The following is a 19,493-nucleotide window of genomic DNA, read 5'->3' as shown; positions in this document are numbered from 1 at the left end:
CACATGCCATGGTTTAATAGAGTAACTAGTATACACAGCCACAGCACCAGCCAGCTAGCAGAAGCCACCAAGTACATGCAGTCACACAAGGCACACCATACACAAGACCCCTCCTTTAACTTTAGAAGTAGCCATTTCACCTAATCCATAGACAAAAACACAGAAAGTCAAGCAAAATGAGGAGACACAGGAATATACTCCAAAATAAAGATCAAGGGGAAAACCTCAGAAAAAGAACTAAATGAAACAGAGATTAGCAATATGCCTGATAAAGAGTTTAAAGTAATTATTATAAAGGTACTCACTGGGCTGGAGCAAAGGGTGGAAGAACCCAGTGAGACCTTCAATAAAGCAATAGAAAATATTACAAAGAACCAGTCAGAGTTGAAGAATATAATAACTGAAATAAACACACTAGAGGGAATCAACAGTAGATTAGAGGATGCAGAAGAATTTATCAGTGATCAGGGTAACGGGAAGCCCACAAGCTGAACAACAGAAAGAGAAAAGAATTTTTTAAAATGAGGATAGACTAAGAGGCCACTTGGACAACATTTATAAAACAAACATTCGCACTATAGGGGTCCCAGAAGCAGAAGAAGAAGAGAGAGAAAGGTGTAGAAAACTTACTTGAATAATAACTGAAATTTTCCCTAACCTAGGGAAGGAAATAGACATCCAAGTCCAAGAAACACAGACAGATCCCAACAAGATGAACCCACGGAGGTCCACACCACAGCACATAATTAAAATATCAAAGGTTAAAGATAAAGAGAGATTTTTTTTAAGGTTTTGTTTTTATTTATTTGACAGACAGAGACCACAAGTAGGCAGAGAGGCAGGCAGAGAGAGAGGAGGAAGTAGGCTCCCTGCTGAGCAGAGAGCCCAAGGAGGAGCTCAATCCCAAGACCACAGGATCATGACCCGAGCCGAAGGCAGAGGCTGCTCAACCCACTGAGCTACCCAGGTGTCCCTAAAGAAAGATTCTTAAAAGCAGCAAGAGAGAAACAAAGTTACACACAAAGGAAACGCTATAAGGTTATCAGCTGACTTTTCAGGAGAAAATTTGCAAGCCAGAAGAGAGTGGCATGATATATTCATGCTGAAAGGAAAAATTATAACCAAGAATACTCTATCCAGCCTGGTTATCAATAGGATTTGAAGAAGTGATAAAGAGTTTCCCAGACAAACAAAAGAGAAAGGAGTTTATTACCATTAAACTAGCCTTACACAAAATCTTAAGGGACTTCTTTAAGTAGAAAAAAAATGGCCATAATTAGACATATGAAAAATATGAATAAAATGAAAAATAGGACACCATATACATAAAAAGTGGAGAAGGGAGTAAAAAATGAAGAGTTTTAGAATGTATTTGAACTTAAATGACCATCACATTAATATGGAATGCTATTTACTTAGGATGCTATATGTGAACCTCATGGTAGCCGCAAATCCAAAAACCTATGCCAGATACACAGAAAATAGAAAGAAAGCCAAACAAAACACTATAGTTACTCACTGATCACAGAGAAAGAGAGCAAGAGAACAAGAAAGGAACAAAGAAGAACTACAAAACAACTAGAAAACAAGTTTTTTAAAATGGCAGTAAGTGCATAGTTATCAACAATTACTTCAAATATAAATGGTCTATATGCTCCAATCAAAAGACATAGTTGTAGAAAATAAAAACAAGACCCACCTATATGTACCAACAAGAAACTCACCTCAAACCTAAAGACACAAAAAGACTGAAAGTACAGGGATGAAAAAACATTCACCATGCAAATGGGAATGAAAAAAAAAGCTGGGGTAGAAATATTTATATCAGATAAAATACACTTTAAAATAAAGACTGTAACAAGAGACAAAGAAGGACATTACGTAATGATAAAGGGATCAGTCTAACAAGAGAATATAACATGGTAAATATCTACACACCCAACACCAGAGCACCTAATTACATACAGCACATACTAATGGTCATAAAGACAGAAATTGATGTTAATATAATAGTAGGTAGGAGACTTTACTATTCCACTTAATACCAGTAGATAGATTATCTAGACAGAAAATCAACAAAACAATTGCTTCCAATGACACACTGAACCAGATGGGCATAACAGATACATACAAAATATTCCATTCAAAAACAATAGAATACACATTCTTTCCAAGTGCACATGGAACATTCTCCAGAATAGATCATATATTAGGTCATAAAAGAAGCCTCAATAAACTTAAGATGATTGAAATCATACCACACATCTGTTCTGACCACAAGGTATGAAATTAGAAATAAATAACAAGAAAAAAACTGGAAAAATATAAACACATGGAGACTAAACAAGCTGATACTAAACAACCAATGGGTCAATGAAGTGATCAAAGAAAAGTAAAAAACAAAACAAAACAAACAAACAAACAAAAAAAAAACATGGTGACAAATGAAAATGAAAACACAACTGTCCCAAATCTCTGAAACACAGTGAAAGCAGTTCGAAGAGGGAAGTATATAGCAATACAGGCTTACCTCAAGAAACAGGAAAAAAATAAACACTCTAACCTTACACCTAAAGGAACCAGAAAAAGAGGAAAGCGAGTAGAAGAAAAGAAATAATAAAAATAATAGCAGAAACAAATGACATAGAGACTAGAAAAACAATAGAAAAAATCAATGAACCCAAGAGCTGATTCTTTGAAAAGATAAAGAGAATTGACATATGCTTTGTCACACTAACCAAGAAAAAAAAAAAAAAAAAAGAAAGGACCCAAATAAACAAAATCAGATGAGAGAGGAATGAGAGAGGAAAAGTAACATTTGACACCACATAAATACAAAGAATTTTAAGAGAATACTATGAAAAATTATATGCTGACAAACAGGACGGCCTAGAAGAAATGGATAAATTCCTATAATCATCCAAAACTGAACTAGGAATAAATAGAGAATTTGAACAGACTGATTAGAAGAAACCAAACTGAATGGGTAATTTAAAAACTACCAAAAAATAAAAGTCCAGGACCAGACAGATTCACAGGTAATTTCTACCAGAAATTTAAAGAAAAGTTAATATCTAGTCTCCACAAACTATCATAAAAAACAGAACAGGAAGGAAAGCTTCCAAATACATTCTACAAGGTCAGCACTACCCTGATACCAAAAACAGACAAAGATACCCCAAAAAAGAAAACTACAGACCAATATCTCTAATGAACACAGATGCAAAAATATTTAAGAAAATATTAGCCAACCACATACAACAATACAAAAAGATCATTCACCACAATCAGGTAGGATTTATTCTGCAGATGCAAGGACGGTTCAAAATTGACAAATCAATCAATGGCATACAGCTTATCAAAAAAATGAAGGATAAAATCATATGATCCTCTCCATAAATGCAAAAAAAGCATTCAGACCTCCATTCATGTTAAAAAATCTCAATAAAATGGGGCTAGAGAGAACATACCTCAACATAATAAAGGCCATACAGGACAAACCCACAGCTAACATCCTACCCAATGGTGAAAAACTGAGAGCTTTCCTTTTAAGGTCAGAAACAAGACAAAGATGTCTACTCTCACCACTTTTATTCAACATAGTACTAGAAGTCCTAGCCACAGCAATCAGACAAGAAAAAGAAATAAGCATCCATATTGGTAAAGAAGAAATTAAATTGTCACTATTTGCAGATAACATAATACTATTCATAGAAAATTCTAAAGACTCTGCCAAAAACTACTAGAATAAATGAATTCAGTAAAGTGACAGAATACAAAATTAATAATCAGAAATTGGAAGCATTTTTTTTTTAAGATTTTATTTATTTATTTGACAGACAGAGATCTCAAGTAGGCAGAGAGGCAGGCAGAGAGAGAGAGGGGGAAGCAGGCTCCCTGCTGAGCAGAGAGCCCGATGCAGAGCTTGATCCCAGGACCCTTTCATGACCTGAGCTGAAGGCAGAGGCTTTAACATACTGAGCCACCCAGGTGCTCCAAGAAATTGGTAGCACTTCTATACACTAACAAAGAAGTTGCAGAAACAGAAATTTAAAAGAGATACCATTTACAACTGGACCAAAAGAATAAAATATCTAGGAATAAGCTTAACCAGAAGGGTGAAAGACCTGTTATCTGAAAACTGTAAAATACTGATGGAATAAATTGAAGATGACACAATGCTCATGGATTAGAAGAATTAATGTCAAAATGTCCATATTACCTAAGGTAGTATACAGATTCAATGCAATTCCTATCAAAATACCAATAGTATTTTTCACAAAACTACAACAAATAATACCAAAATTTTATGGAAACACAGAAGAGCCTGAATAGCCAAAGCAGTCCTGAGAAAGAACAAAGCTGGAGGTAACACAATTCTAGATTTCCAGATATATTACAAAACTATAGTAACTAAAACAGTATAGCAGTCACAAAAAATGGACATATAGATAAATAGAACAGAATAGAGATCCCAGAAATAAGCTCACATTTATATGGTTATTACTCTATGACAAAGGAGGCAAGAATATACAATGGGAAAAGGCAATCTCTTCAATAACTGGTGTTGGGAAAACTGAACATCTACATGAAAAAGAATGAAACTGGACTACCTTCTAACATCATAAATAAAAATAAACTCAAAATGGATTAAAGACCTAAATATGAGACCTAAAATCATAAAAATCCTAGAAGAGGGGCGTCTGGGTGGCTAAGTGGGTTAAGCCTCTGCCTTCAGCTCAGGTCACGATCCCAGGGTCCTCGGATTGGGCCTGGCATTGGGCTCTCTGCTCAGCAGGGAGTCTGCTTCCCCCATGCGCGCGCTCTCTGTGCTACTCTGCCTACTTGTGATCTCTCTCTGTGTCAAATAAATAAATAAAATCTTAAAAAAAAATCCTAGAAGAGAGCATAGGCATGTATTTCTCTAACATCTCTCATAGCAACATTTTTCTAGATATGTCTCTTTAGGCAAGGGAAACAAAAGCAAAATAAAAATCTTTCGCACAGCAAAGGAAACCATCAACCAAACAAAAAGACAACCTACTGAATTGGAGAAGATTTTTGCAAATGACATATCTGATAAAGGGTTGGTATCCAAAATATATAAAGAACTTATACAACTCCACACCAAAAAACAAATAATCCAATCAAAAAATGGACAGAGGACCTGGATAGATAATTTTCCAAAGAAGACATACAGCTGACCAACAGATACATGAAAAGATACTTAATATCAGTCATCATCAGGGAAACACAAACCAAGTCCACAAAGGGCTATTATGTCACACTTGTTGGACTGACTAAAATCAAAACCAAGCAATCAAAACCAAGACAAGTATCAAGTGTTGGTAAGGATGTGGAAAAGGAGGAACACTTGTACACTGTTGGTGGGAATGCAAACTGGTATAGTCACCGTGGAAGACACTATGGAGATCCCCTAAAAAATTAAATATAGAAAGACCATATGATCCAATAATTCTATTACTGGGCATTTAGTGAAATAGGGAAAACAAAATACTAACTCAAAAGACACTGCACCCCTATGTTTATTGCAGCATTATTTACAACAGCCAAGAAATGGAAGTAGCTAAGTGTCCATCAATAGAAAATTGGATAAGGGAAAGTTGGTATGTGTGTGTGTGTGTGTGTGTGTGTGCATAAATAAAGTAGAATATTACACAGCCATAAAAAAGATGAGATCATGCCATTTGAGACAACATCGTTAGACCTAGAGAGTATTATGCTAAGTGTAATAAGTCACACTGAGAAAGACAAAGATCATATGATTCCACTCATAAGCGGAATCTAAGAAAAAAATAAACCAAACAAGCAAACAAACAAATAGCAGTTTGTATCAGAACAAACTGATGGTTGCCAGAGGGGAAGGGGGGCAAACTGGGGGAAGGAGTGTTACAGATACAGACCTCCAGTTATAGAATGTGTCAGGGACATGGCTGTGATGGGACAAACGGTAGCTATATTGCGGTGAACATTGTAGAAAGTAATTATTTGTCAAATAAATTTTGTTGTACACCTGAAGCTAATGTAACATTAGGCGTTAACCAGGCTAAAAAAAAACCAAAAACCCTTCAAATGTAAAAAACTCAGTATCTGCAAAGCACCCCCCCACCAAGCCACATGCCATAAGACAAGGTATGTCTGGACGGAAGCTGGGCCGTGCAGTAGTTCGGGATCAGTGTTATGCTGGGAAGGTGCGCAAAGGGATCTAGAAACCAAAGGAAGAGGACAGTAGCTTCTGGCTCTGGGTATGCGTGTGGCACGGTAGAGACAAATGCCAGTACTTAGTCCATCAATACCTCCTCTAAATCTTTATTTTGCGTGCCACCCCCCCCTTTGACAGAACATCATGATTGCTGGAATTATTCTTGGCCCCACAATTCTTGGACATGCATTAGACTTGGCGGACTCACAGGAAAATGAGGTCATTTTTACAGACTCCTTGTAACCATTGAAACGTGTGCTTTCGACAGTGGGCAGCGGGCAGGAGCAGGGGAGGGGAGTCACCCAGGACGTAAGCACAGAAGACTAGAGCATCCAGGCTAGGAACCTCTCCTCCCGCCTTGGGGAGGTGTGATGGACACTTTTATGGCTGTGAATGGGTTTCAGACCACTAATAAGAAGTCTTTGCCCCTCTGTGCTGGGAGAGACTGGGCCAGCCTCCTCTTCCCAGCTGCTTTGCCCATAACATCCGAGCCAGTTTATTTTAGAAAGGCATTTCATGCTGAAGGACCGCTCTGCTGGGGCTCACACATACCTGGGAGAGAACCAGGCCAGGCCACCCCTGGGGCGTAGAGCAATCAAAGTTGTCCCCAGTAATATTAGGCATCTGGGGAATAAACCAGAAAGAGCTTTTTGGCATCCTTGCCTTCTGGATTTGCCAATTCACATTCTCCAAGGATAGCAGATTAACAGCTGTAGCTTCTCTCCCTACCTACCCCCCACCCCCAGACCTGTGGGCCTCTTCTTGCCAGCAACGCCTTTGAGAAGAAGGTCCTTGAGCACTGCCGGATAGTCTATGCTTATACGACAAATTGCTTCTGGATGAAAAAGAAAGAGAAGTTTCTCCCGTGTTCTAATTCTCTATGCGAAGCTTTTCTTTCTGCTGCTCTTTTTAGAAGGAGCCCCTGTGGGTCTCTAGAGAGGTGTGCTGGGGGTGCAGGGGTGGTGTTTGCTGCGAGAAAGCAAAAAGGTTTGTTCAAAGCTTATCTACAGCAGGGGTACAGAGCTCCGTCTGACCAAGTGCAAACAGAAAGAGCAAGGGCATGGGGCAAAGTGGGGGTGGGGGGTGGGGAGGACAGATGACCAGGGTTTGATTTCAGTTCTGGCTCTCAGGTGTCACAGCTCTGGGGCCCCCAGCCAGATCATGTCATTTCTCTACTTTAGCTTATCTGGTAACATGGGGTTGATGTCTGCTAGCCCTTGGGGTTACGATGAGTTAAAGTTCCCTGTGTACTTTGAAAGCTCAAAGTGCAGCAGGACTATTGTTATTTTGCTGGAAAGTCAATGTTGGATTCTTCTTGCGAACCCTTATGCTGGGCAACATATTACATAGGAAAAGCCCAATAAACGTCTCCTACTAATGTGTATGAAGAACTAGGCTGGGCCAGGAAGTGTGTTAGGCACTACAATGGCTCATATAAAAATGAACATAAAGATGAAGATTGCATGGTATCTATTTTCAAATTTACTGCATTTTAGGGGCTTTGTGTGCCCGAGGGCTGTATATATAGGAGTAGACAACCTGACGGACATCTCACTCCCATCTACCTTGGGAGTCCAGAGTTGACATGTAAAACCACGCATGAGTGCACACACACGTCCTCGCTCCTTTCCCAATTGTGACTCGTGGTCATTGCTCTTCTGCCTGCAGCTAAGACACCCTGGGCTAGGGCACAAGGGCCCCCTCAGGTTGCCGTTAGCATGACATGTCTCTGGCTGCCTTGCAGATAGAAGAGGGTTTGGGGCTGTCAATATGGGGGCCTGGGAGGGCCGTGGATGGAGTCTTCCTGGCATGGCTCGGGGGCAGCAGGAAGGCTGGAATCAGTTGGACTTGCGTTACTGATGACCAGCCCTTCCAGTTACTGATTTGGTGCTACCGTCAGCAAGACAGAGCTTTAGATTCTCCTCCTGTGAGGTCTCCCCCACCTCAGAGTTCTATCCTGAGAATTAAGGAGACTCTGATGGCATAGTGGCCCCTGCCCGAGGATCCTATTAATCTTGCTCAGAAATGATGGAAGTTCATCATTCATTCATTCCGCAAGCATTCACAGAGCACTTCCTGGAGGCCAGGTGCTAGTCTAGATGTGGAATGGGACGCTGGCCAAACCAGCAAGGTTCCTGCTCTCCTGAAACTCGTCTTCCAGCCTTGGGGCCTCTTTACCACGGGACTCTTTCCACGGTCACACACAGCATACTGACTTGGACCTCTTCTTCTGACATGGCATGGGTGGCTTTATATTATAATGTTTGCCTCATTTAATTGCTGGCTGACATCTGGGAAAGAATTAAGTCATCATGTACAACTTAATCTACTTCCAGTGTTTGCTCGCCACAGGAAATGGTTGCTCTCGAGCTGCCCCCAACCGAATCCTGTAGGGGCCCCACAGACAGAAGGGGCATGGGATCTGCAAAGTGTTTCACCAGTAGCTGCTGGCACAGGGGACTTAAGCACAGTGCCCTCAGGTTCTTAAGGATCATGCAGGGAGGTGCCTGGCCACACGCCTTACCCAGAGCCTAATGGCAGCGCTGCACCCCAGAGTGGGGGAAGAGCCGGGTCTACATTTGATCAAGCAGCAACTTTGCCTGGTGACCTTGGATAGTCTTGGCTCTCTGCACTTCAGTGGCCTCATCTCCCAGTGAGACAGTCGTGGGCTTTACTGACCAAAAGCAGGATTTTTAGGAGGACCAAAGAAAGTAACAAGAGGCTTCCTTGAACAAACATACACACACACATAAATGCAACATCTAACAGTAACAAAAATGGTACCATTTCAAGACTCTCATTGTCTATCTGTTAACATCATATTACTCTCTGCTTATTTTCCCCTGAACCATTATTTCCCTTGTTGAGAAAATGGAACCAACCGTGAGCTGCAAAGCTGTGTCTGGACCAGAATTTATCCAGTTGTGTTTATAACCATAAAAAGAAGGAGAGCAGATGGCAACACAGGATATACGGTGGGAGGGGGGGGGGCTTGCCAGTTTGCTCCGTGTAATAGACAAACCAGCAGATGTCCTCTCGTAGGAAACGTGAGGCCAGCTAGGCCAGAAGTCAGTTGCCCCTGGCCAGGATGAGTCCCCATATTTGCATCCAGCTGGGAAGGCATGGAGAACGGGGACTGTGCCTTTTGTCATTCAAGGCAGTCACAGGACGTGTTCTCCTTAGCCACACAGGGCCCGACCTCCCACTGGAGCCTAAGAGGCCACAAAGCCAGCCTTGGGTGGGCTAGGGTTGGGGCTCTGACTTCCTCTGGGGCTCCTGGTATCCCCAAAGAGAGGGTTGAGCCTATAACATTTAACTTGAAAACGGTTCAGGCAAGGCCTGTTCTGCCGGAGGCTGGGTCAGCTTCCCATACTGGGTGTATGCCTGGAGCCTCCTGCCCTATTCCCTTCTGACCTCTTCTGTGAGTGACCCACAGAGTGAGCATCTGTGATCTGAGGGCACTAGAGGTAGAGTCTGTGAGAGGCAACGAGCCTGGAACGGCAGCCAGTGTGTCTCAGATGGGGAGAATGGAACCCACATTACCCAGTACGTTGCCCTGGGCACCTCATATTAGGGACAGGAGAAGCTAAGAGTCATGTATCCTGACATTACTGGGTTCAAATCCTGGCTCTGCAACTCACTGGCTGTGGGGCAGAGAGCAAATTACTTTACCTCTCTGGGCTTGGTTTTCTCATCTGGAAACTGAGGAGGAAAAAGCTTTTGGGGGTCCTGGGTTGTTGGCATCAGACTCTGGTTCACTTAAACAAAGGCAGACTTGGGGAGCTGGACATAGGTATCTCATAGAATGAGGAAAACAGATGCCGAAATTGGGGCTCAGAGACTTCAGGCCCCTGAGTTACTCAGAGATCCCAGAAACTAGAACCGACCAAGATCACATCCAGGTCAGGGGTGGATTAGACCCTCTTCAGCAGCCTCAGATCTTGAAAGATGGAGCTGACTGAGCTTTCAGGATCACACAGCCGCCCTGTGGCTAAGAAAGGATATGAGACCATCCCACCAAACTCTACAAGTAAGACCAAGACTGTCCCCAGAACAGAGCTGGGTGCAGTACCAGAAGGGAGCACAACTGAGTACTGGGGGTCCCAACACCACAGAAGTCCAGCATACACGATGATATACCTACTGGCGGGGTATATCATCACTGTTCTGAGGAAGAAGTGAGATCCAGCCAGGAAGCGCTTAGCCCAGCACCCTGTCTGGTCCAAGGGGTCAACAAGGTGTGGCTGTCCTATCACTTGCCGTAAACCTCCACAACTCTGAAAGTACTTCCCCCACTTTCCAGATAGAAAACTAGAATTCAAACAAGTGAAAAGATGCCCATGGTTTCCTAAGCAACCAAGCAAGATCCTGACCGTGGCTTTGGCCCCAGAGCCAGCTACAAAAACTGCAATGCCTCATGCAGAATGAAGACAAGGACCCCTTGCTCAAAAAGCAGGAAATAGTACCATTAAGGGAACTAAAATATGAAGATTTAACTTTCTTCCAGTCTCTACCTCTTGACGGCCTTGAGGTATCTTTGTTTTTTGGGTATTTTTGCTATTTAATGTCATTCTAAGTAAAAAAAAATAAATAAATAAAATGTAAATTATTCGTGTTAATTTCACTGGTCTTTATGTAACGCAATGCTAGTTTTACACTCAAATAAGAGTATTTAATTTATATGTGGAATTGCCAAATCACCAAGTCATTCTCAGCCTAAGTGTTTGGCTCATACAGAGAATTACATGAGTGAGGAAGGAGAAAAAGGACTTCCTTAAATGTTCCTGCTTCTTAGAACAGCACTGCCTTCTTTCTTCATTTGAAGCCGAGTTCTGATTCGACTGGAAAACATGGCCTTTCAGGGGTTTCAGTGTCATAGACAGAACATGCTTCCCTTGCACTCCCACCGAGTCTCATTGGCTTCCCATGCGTTGTCCCCTAGAATTTTGTGTCCACAGGGCAGCTGGAATGTCCTGTGTACGTGGAATGGCAAGCAACAGCCACATGCGTACTGCTAGGCTCTCCTGTGCTCACACATCTCCTCTGCTCATGGGTGTTCCCCATGGTCCTTCAGATTTGCAAAAACACACACTGAAAGATAAAAGTATTAAGAATGCCAGGAGAGGGACCCCTGGGTGGCTTAGTCTGTTAAGCGTCCAACTCTTAGTTTTGGCTCAGGTCATAATCTCAGGGTGGGGAGATGGAGCCCCATATCGGGCCGAGTCTGTGTGTCTCTCTCCCTTTGCCTCCGCCCTCCCAGCCCCTGCCCCTGCTCACAAGCTCTCTCTCTTGCTTTCTCCCAAATAAATAATCTTAAAGGAAAAAAGAAAAAAGTCTATCAGGGCAGTGGCAGCAGAGCATTTAACCAAAGGGACCCTGCTTGCCTCTGACCTTGGCTTTCTAGAACACACGTACTTCCTGACCCCAAGGGTCAACAAGCCTCTCCCTCAGTTGTGTTGGCTTTTTGTGCTGGGAGAGAGTTCTGTGACTAAGGCTTTAAGAGTGGAGGGAAACCTGGGGTGAGGAGGAACAAAGCGGTGAACAAATGAGCACCCAGGAACCTCTTTGTGCAGAGAGTGGGGTCACAGGGACTGGGGACCCCAAGGTATGTGTTCCTCATGGACCCCAGTGTCCATACCGAGGAGAGCCTGGTGAAGGACAGAGGACTGGCACTGAATGCTGGTTCTGTGAATGGGAAACTCAGGGCTATTTGCCCAACTTCAGATTGAATTAGGGTGGAAAGGACAGGAATCCCACAGGCGCTCACGTCACAGTCCTGGGGGCTGCAAAGGGCCCCCCCACCACAGCTCTCCAAGCATGGCATGGTCTTGGGCCCAGAGCAGAGTTGGGTGCCTTGCCCGTTGGTCCCCCTCCCCAGGAACACCCCCATCTCTATGGGCTGGGCTGCTGGGTCTCAGAGCAGGAGGCCCATGGCTTTGTCAGCTCCGAGTGGCTCAGCCAAGATCTCTTCTGGTAGCTGAAGGCTCCTTCTAGGCACCCCCCCCTCCCCTGGCCCCAGTCTCCCCACCTCCCTGGGATTTCCAGAGGTGAGAAGACATTTCCCCCCTCCTCCTCACATTTCTCCAGCTTACTGGGGTGCATCCAGGGAATTTTACTAGCAACCCAGCCCCGGTGAGCCACTAACCAGCTGGTTCCTGACAGGCGTGGGAAGGGGCAACATGCAGGGCTTGGTCATTTTTCCTGTAACCGTAAAGAAAAGAGAAAGAGGGGGACTTGGTTGTTTTTCTGTTCCAAAGAAGCCAATAAGGACACTGACTTTGTGACTCAGTTTCTTATCTGCAAAACTGAGGAAATGACAGTTTACTATTCCAGAGGTGAGAAAGTGAGCAGTAAATACAGGGACTAACCTGGGATGGCCATAAGGCCCTTCCCCAGCCCCGGGCCTCTCCTGTTGTCTGCGAGGGGCACCAGGCCCTGGAGAGGGGGCGGGGAACGACAGGAAGGGCCACAGCAGGCCCCCAGAAAGGGACAGGACTGCATCTTTGCTAGTGTCATAAAAAGTATTCAGATCTCCCAAAAGGCAGATGTGCCTTTTAAGCAAACACAATCAACAGACAATAACCTTTGTCTTTGCCAGCTTCACTATTTTTACTTGAGAGAAAGAGCCATTGTATCATAGAACAGAAAATAAGTTTTGACCCACAAATATTTCATTTTACCAACCCTGCCTCAGGGAAATTTCTTGCCCAACACCCTTCGCCTTTAAAATCTTGTGGGATTTTTCTTGCCCAACACCCTTCGCCTTTAAAATCTTGTGGGATTTTAAAGCTCCCTTGGATGGCTCCCTTGGTTGGGCCTCCAGCCTCAGGTCAGGATCTCAGGCTCCTGGGATTGAGCCCCGCCCAGAGCAGGGAGTGCATGTCTAAATAAATAATCAATTTTATGGGGGCACTAAGATCTTCCCCATCAATCCCTGGAGAACCTTTGTGTGCCCAGCAGAAACAGGCCCCCTCCAGACCTGCGTAAGCAGCTGGTGGTCAGGGAGCCACGTGAGGTGGGTTCCCACCATGCAGGTTGGAGTTGCTGAGAAGATACTGTATTTTTAGGGTGGGGGGGCCCTCCCTCACCTCTGTGCGCACAGAGATACCACATACCTTGCCATTAAAGCCATGCTTCTATGCTCCTTTCCTTTTGTTCTAGAATGCATGCTTGGGGTTCAGACTAGCGTGCGCTCTCCATGGGTCAGACCTGTCTGACTCCAGGGGCAGGTCTGTGCTGTCCAGTAGCTACAGTAGCAGAATCAGTATTTTGAGAGCTCCAGTTTGGAACCGACTGCAGTGAAATCACCTCTTTGGCTTGGGTCAGAAAGAGAAGAATAACTCACGCTCGCTTGTGAGCACACGTCTGCGTGTCACCCCTCTGCTTAGGCCCTGGAAGCAGGTGTGGCGCTGGTGGGCTGCTGGGCTGGGCCAAATGCAGGGTATTGTCTGGCTAATAAAGTATTTAAATGCGGCTTGCCCCATGCTGGTCCTTGGGGCCCGGCAACACACAGGGCCATCTCACTGTGCAGCTGCAGAGGAATGTGGACTGGGGGCATGTGTTGAACACAGGTGCCGTGAGGATTGCTGGCCATTCCTTTCAGTGAGGTTTTTTGGTTTTTTTTTTTTTTTTTTTTTTTTTTAGTATTTTTATTTTTATTTATTTGACAGAGATCACAAGTAGGCAGATGGGCAGGCCGAGAGAGGGGAGGCAAAGAGAGGGGAGGCAGAGAAGCAGGCTCCCTGCTGAGCAGAGAGACTGATGCCAGGGCTCCATCCCCAGGACCCTGGGATCATGACCTGAGCCGAAGGCAGAGGCTTTAACCCACTGAGCCCCCCTTTCGGTGAGTTTTGAAGGAGGCCTAGGCAGTGCCTGCATTCTGGCTCCTCCAGAGCCCACTCACAACATACTCACTATTTTGGTAGGCCCTAGTCTTTAGGGGAAGGGGGCTAGCTTCAGAGAGCTGGAGTCAGGAATGAATCACGTGTAGTAACTGCAGCAGAGGGCACATTGAGGGCACATTGTGATAGTTTCTGGCTCACATTCCAGCTCCTCCAGGAAGACCTCCTGGACTTCTCTAGGCAAGGATATGGCTCCTTAGAGAATCACACAGTATATGGATAACCTGGACTATAAGTGTGCCCATGGTTAGGAGCACAGGCTGTCTGCTCTCAAATCTCAACTCTACCACTAACTAGGTATGTGACTTTGGGCAAGTTATTACCCCTAGTAACCTCTATTCTTCTGTTTCCAAGCACAACGATTATATCTGATTTTCTTTACTCAACAAATATTTATGGAACCCTTACTTGGCACCTGGCCCTGAAGTAGAATGTGGGGACACCGTGGTCATCCAGGTTGACAGACTTCATGCCTTCCTATAGCTTTTATGATAGCAGGTTGAGACTGGTGATAATAATATACATCAGCTAGAGATGCATGCGAGTGCTGAGAAAAAATTATCCAGAAATTAGAAATAGGCACAAAAGAGTTTATTATGTCCTTTCAAAATCATACATGGGCTTTGTTGAACAGCACCGCACAGTAATTCTTTAATGCTCCAGAAAACTCCCCAGTGTTTGACTTACCTATTTGCTATTTGATCAGAACTCAGACACCCAAGGTACTCATTAACTTACAGATTTCTAGCCTGTAGAAAAGATCATCCCAAAGGTTATGGCTCTACTATACTGGTTCATCTTGCCCGGTCACCCCAACGTTCTCCAAACCTAAAGTCAGGTGTTTCCTTGTCTCAGCCTTGGCTGAGAGACTTTGGAGACCGGGAAAGAGGTGCCCTCAGGGCAGGCATGGAGAAGGAGGAGCCATCGCTGGGCTGGCTGGTCAGGAACCAAGTGGAGAGGCCCAGGAAGTTCCCCCAGGGTCCCACAAGTTCGCTGTGGCCATGTGTGCTGGGCTCAGGAGACTTGCCTCTGCCTGAGGATCTCTGTGATAAAATGCAAGTGATTCCTCCGTCTCTAGAACCTCTAGGATTCCCTAACCAACCCCAACACCACCCTTCAAATCTCCCTTGCAGCATGGGAGTCTTCAAGGCATGGCTACTGAACAGCGCCTTCTAGTGGAACTTTGTGTTCCTGCCATAACCCCCTGGGCCAAGGGATCTCAGGGGCCGCCAAGAGTGGGGGGCTTTTATGCAGAGGCTGAGCCCACTCTAGTCTGCAGAACTTCACTGTGTGCCAGGCACTGTCTGGCTTTAAAGCACGAGCAGCAATGCGAGATCAGGGGCTATGCTAGTCTCGTTCACTACTGGGCCTCAGGACGCCAGGTACACGCTGGATATTCCATTAAGTGCTCTTTCAATGAACGAAGGAAGAAACAAAAATAAATCAGACGCAGTGCCTGAATTTGAGTGAAGTCAGTATGGGGACTGTTTTGTGTAACTTCAGGGCACTCCCAGGAGCAGGAGTTAATTTAGGTTCTTATAATTAAATTTAACCCAATAGCCAGCTGTGTATAGTGTAAAACAAGAATTCTGCAGTCAGACTGCCTGGGTTCAATTCCTGGCTCTGTCACTCACCAACTCTGTGACCTCAGGCAAATTACTTAGTCTCTCTGGGCCTTAGTTCCCTTACCTGTAAAGGGGGGCTAGCTCATAGTGTTGTCATGAGGGTTAAAGTAGTTAAAATTTGTAAAGCACTTATGGAGTACTTTGAACATTGTACAATGTCATATCTGTTAAATAAGGGAAAACTCGCCCCAAATCAGATGTGATGTTTGACAGTGAAGTACCACTAATGCAGTGAGCTCCCAAAACCAGCAGCATGCATTAGCTCCTTAAGATAATTAATAATGAGGGGCGCCTGGGTGGCTCAGTGGGTTAAGCCTCTGCCTTCAGCTCAGGTTATGATCCAGGGTCTTGGGATCAAGCCATGCATCGGGCTCTCTGCTCAGTGGGGAGCCTGCCTCCCCACCATTCTCTCTCTGCCTGCCTCTCTGCCTACTTGTCATCTCTGTCTATCAAATAAATAAATAAATATCTTTTTAAAAAGATAATAATCATCATTATCTATTGCACTTAAGGGTGTCGAGCACAATGCTAAACATTTAACATTTGTTATTCTGTCTCTACTCTGTGAGGCAGTTGTGATTATCAACACCCAGGAAACAGATTTTGTGACAAGCTGAGGCCGCTCGGTGCAGAGTGACAGAGCTGTCCATTATGAGTCATCCTCAAAATTCCAGGAACACCTGGGTGCCTGAGGTCATGAGAGGCCTGGGAACCATGGGGAAAAGGCAGGTGAGGCGTCTGTGGGCTGGAGGGAAGAGGCTCCGGGCTGGCCAGAGCCCAGGGCTTGGTGATAAGGAATGCTTTGTGCTGGGACTGCAAGGCAGAGTCAGGGCCGGAGGGGTGGGAAGGTGGAGGTGGCTTTTGTAGCCATCAGTCAATCAACCAAGCAAGCAGGCAGGCAAGCAAGCAGCCGACCAACCCATCAAGCCAGAGACAAGCTGTATTTGGCAATGAAGGGAAGGGAGGTGTTGGTAGGTGGCTCCAAAGGGCCCCAGGTACAAGGCTACAGCCTGTCAGGGGAGCTCTCTGAAGCAGGGTGCTGTCTTGAGAGAGAGAGAGCGCTTGGAAATCCTGGAGGAAAGAACAGCAGGTTGATAGGATGGAAAAGATGCAGGTGGGTGGGGGGTTCTCCTTGGAACAGAGGGGACAAACTTCCACCGCAGTAGCGGGACAGAGAAGGTGAAGGTAGAGACAGGAGAAAAGAGGAAAGCTGAGGGGGTCCTGGCTTGGTCTTTACAATAAGTAAGGAGCTGAGGGCATCAGGTTAAAGGCATGAGAGTATGAGTCTGGGGGCTTGAGAAAGGAAAGCAAGAGACCCACAGAAGTATTCTAAAGTTGCAGGCGGCCCTCCTGGGAAAGGAGGGCAGGAAGCCCAGGGATGCCCAGAAAACAGCTGTTAGTGTGCAGGCCCGGAGACTGCTGGGCCACACATGCTGCTACTCAGCCCCCCACTTTCCTCACGAGAACCTCAATTTCTGGGGTGATGTGAGTTGTCCCAGCCACCTAAGAGTTCCTCTTCCTCCCCATCCAGCCTTCCAGAACGTCTCAGGGGCCAGGAGAGCTACCTCCCGAGAGCGTTGTGGAGCCTTCCCAATCATCCCAAGGGGCTCCTTTGGCTTCATCATTTGGGGCACTCTCTCGCCATCTTGTATATCCCATTCCTTCTCCTCACTGATTCTCCAGTGACTAAAGATGGACATGGCTGCGAAGTCCCAACCGATTGCTTGACCCATGGCATGCCTCACTTCTAACGCCTTGCCCTCAGTGCTCTCCTTGGGCTCTCTGTGGGCACTGGACGAGCACGGGGACTTCACTTCTCTGGTGGGAAAGGTGACTCTCTCAGGTTCCTCACCAACCACTCAACACCTCAGGCTGTCTGAGCAGTTGTCTTGACACTTGCTATCAAGGCAGGAACTGTCTGGTTGTGGTCTGGGCCTCCGCCACTCCCTTTCCCGGCAGGGCCACTGCCATCATTACCCTTGCTGTGCAGTTCCAGGTGGGGACAAGGCAGGGATGCCTGATGCTTGCAATGCATGTCTCCTCATGCCCAAATCTGGTGCCAACGGCCACCATCAACAGCCCATCACGCCTTGTTTCTCAGCATGGCACTTCCGGCAGCATCACAAAACAATTGTACCCTTTTCATCACCCCAAACGTGGGATGGCTTGCTCCGGCACCATGTCCCCCCCATTGCCTGCAAGGCCGGATGGTCCCCAGGTGAAACTGTGTGTCCTTGGCCTCTAAGTCCTTATCCCTACAGCCACCTCCTTCAGATCTCTGGAGGTGGGCTCTCTCCCAGCACAGCTCCTGCCCCCACCCCTCCTCCAGGTCCTGAGAGCTGGGGAGCTCTCAACCTACACTGCGGCATTCCCCTTTCAGGGGGCTCTCCCAGCTGCAAGGAGGGGAACTCTGCTCACCTGTGGATCCTCAGCCATGGGAATAAGGATCCGAATGGAGGGAGGCCCTGCATTCATAAGATCTTAAAATTACAGCAGTCTCACCCAAGCTCAGGTGGTCCTAACGTCAGTCCCCGGCACCCACCCTCACGACGTTTTCACTGGGGACTTTCGTGACACTACTTGCCCGTCAGAAAGGAGCAATTCTAAGGGTGGGATTTGAGACTGCTGCACACACATGGGGGCACCGCGGGCCTCTTCAACTCCTCCTTGTGATGCCACAGAACTTACGTGTGTGTGCCGCTTAGCGGTCCCCAAAGGGCCTATTTTCTCAGGAGAGAGCTCCACTGCGATTCCAGTAGCATCTGCGTTGCTTGCTTTCCTACCTGATCGACGCTGCCAATCCCTGTTTTCCTTTCCTTCTCAACAAGGGCTCATGACAGAGGGCGGCCAAGCTGGCAGGGGAATATGTAGGGTAATAACACCATCCTGCCAGACTGGGAGCACGGCCCATCTCTGCCCCCAGGGCACTGAGAATGCAGCCAGGCCCGAGGGCTTATTTTTAATCCCAAAGATGCAGCGTTTGAGAACAAACAGCCCTGGCTCTGGGAGGACCTGCCAACTGAGCATGGGCCTGGAGGTCTCCGAGGAAAAGGGCGGCTGCTTCCTGTGGTGCAGGCCCCTCCAGAAACCTTAGCTGGGCTGCACTGTGTATTTTTATACAAGCTGACTTGCTGTGCCCTCTGGGTGCCCCCCGGGTCCGATAAGGACGCATGCACCCATGCACCATGACCTTTAAAGCCAGTCTGGGCCTAACCTGAGCCTGGCGTCCCCTGGGGCTGCCCATCTCACGTTGTCCGATGCTCCTGATCTCGGCACTGCTTGCTGCCTTCATGCCCACTCCGGCCCCGGCCCTGGCTGAGGGTGGCCTTGGAACACCACTTTCTCTCCCTTTCTTTTTTCTCTCTTCCTCTTCTTTCCTTCCTTTATTCTCTGTAACACAAAAGAGTTCATTGTAGAGAGATGAGGAAATTGAGAGTCACAAAAAGAAAAGAAAAACCCCTAGAGCCATCTCCCCCCACCCCCACCCCCACTCCCCTGAAACTTCCACTGTGAGTGGGAGAGGATAAGCACCTGTTGATGTTTGGTGGGTATTTTTCCTGACTTATCTCTATGCAGATTTACACCTAAGGTATGTATGTATGTATGTATGTATTTTCAAAATACAGAATCCCACCCAAGGCCTGGCACTGAGGAAGCCAGGAGAGCTCCTCATTTGGGAAGAAGGCTAACGTCATCTCCTCGTGAGGGCTACAGGCTCTGTGACAGGAAGTTGTGAGGACATTA

The sequence above is a fragment of the Mustela nigripes genome, chromosome 13 (genome assembly GCF_022355385.1).
Source record: "Mustela nigripes isolate SB6536 chromosome 13, MUSNIG.SB6536, whole genome shotgun sequence".
Taxonomy (NCBI): domain Eukaryota; kingdom Metazoa; phylum Chordata; class Mammalia; order Carnivora; family Mustelidae; genus Mustela; species Mustela nigripes.
This window is presented reverse-complemented; position numbering follows the sequence as displayed.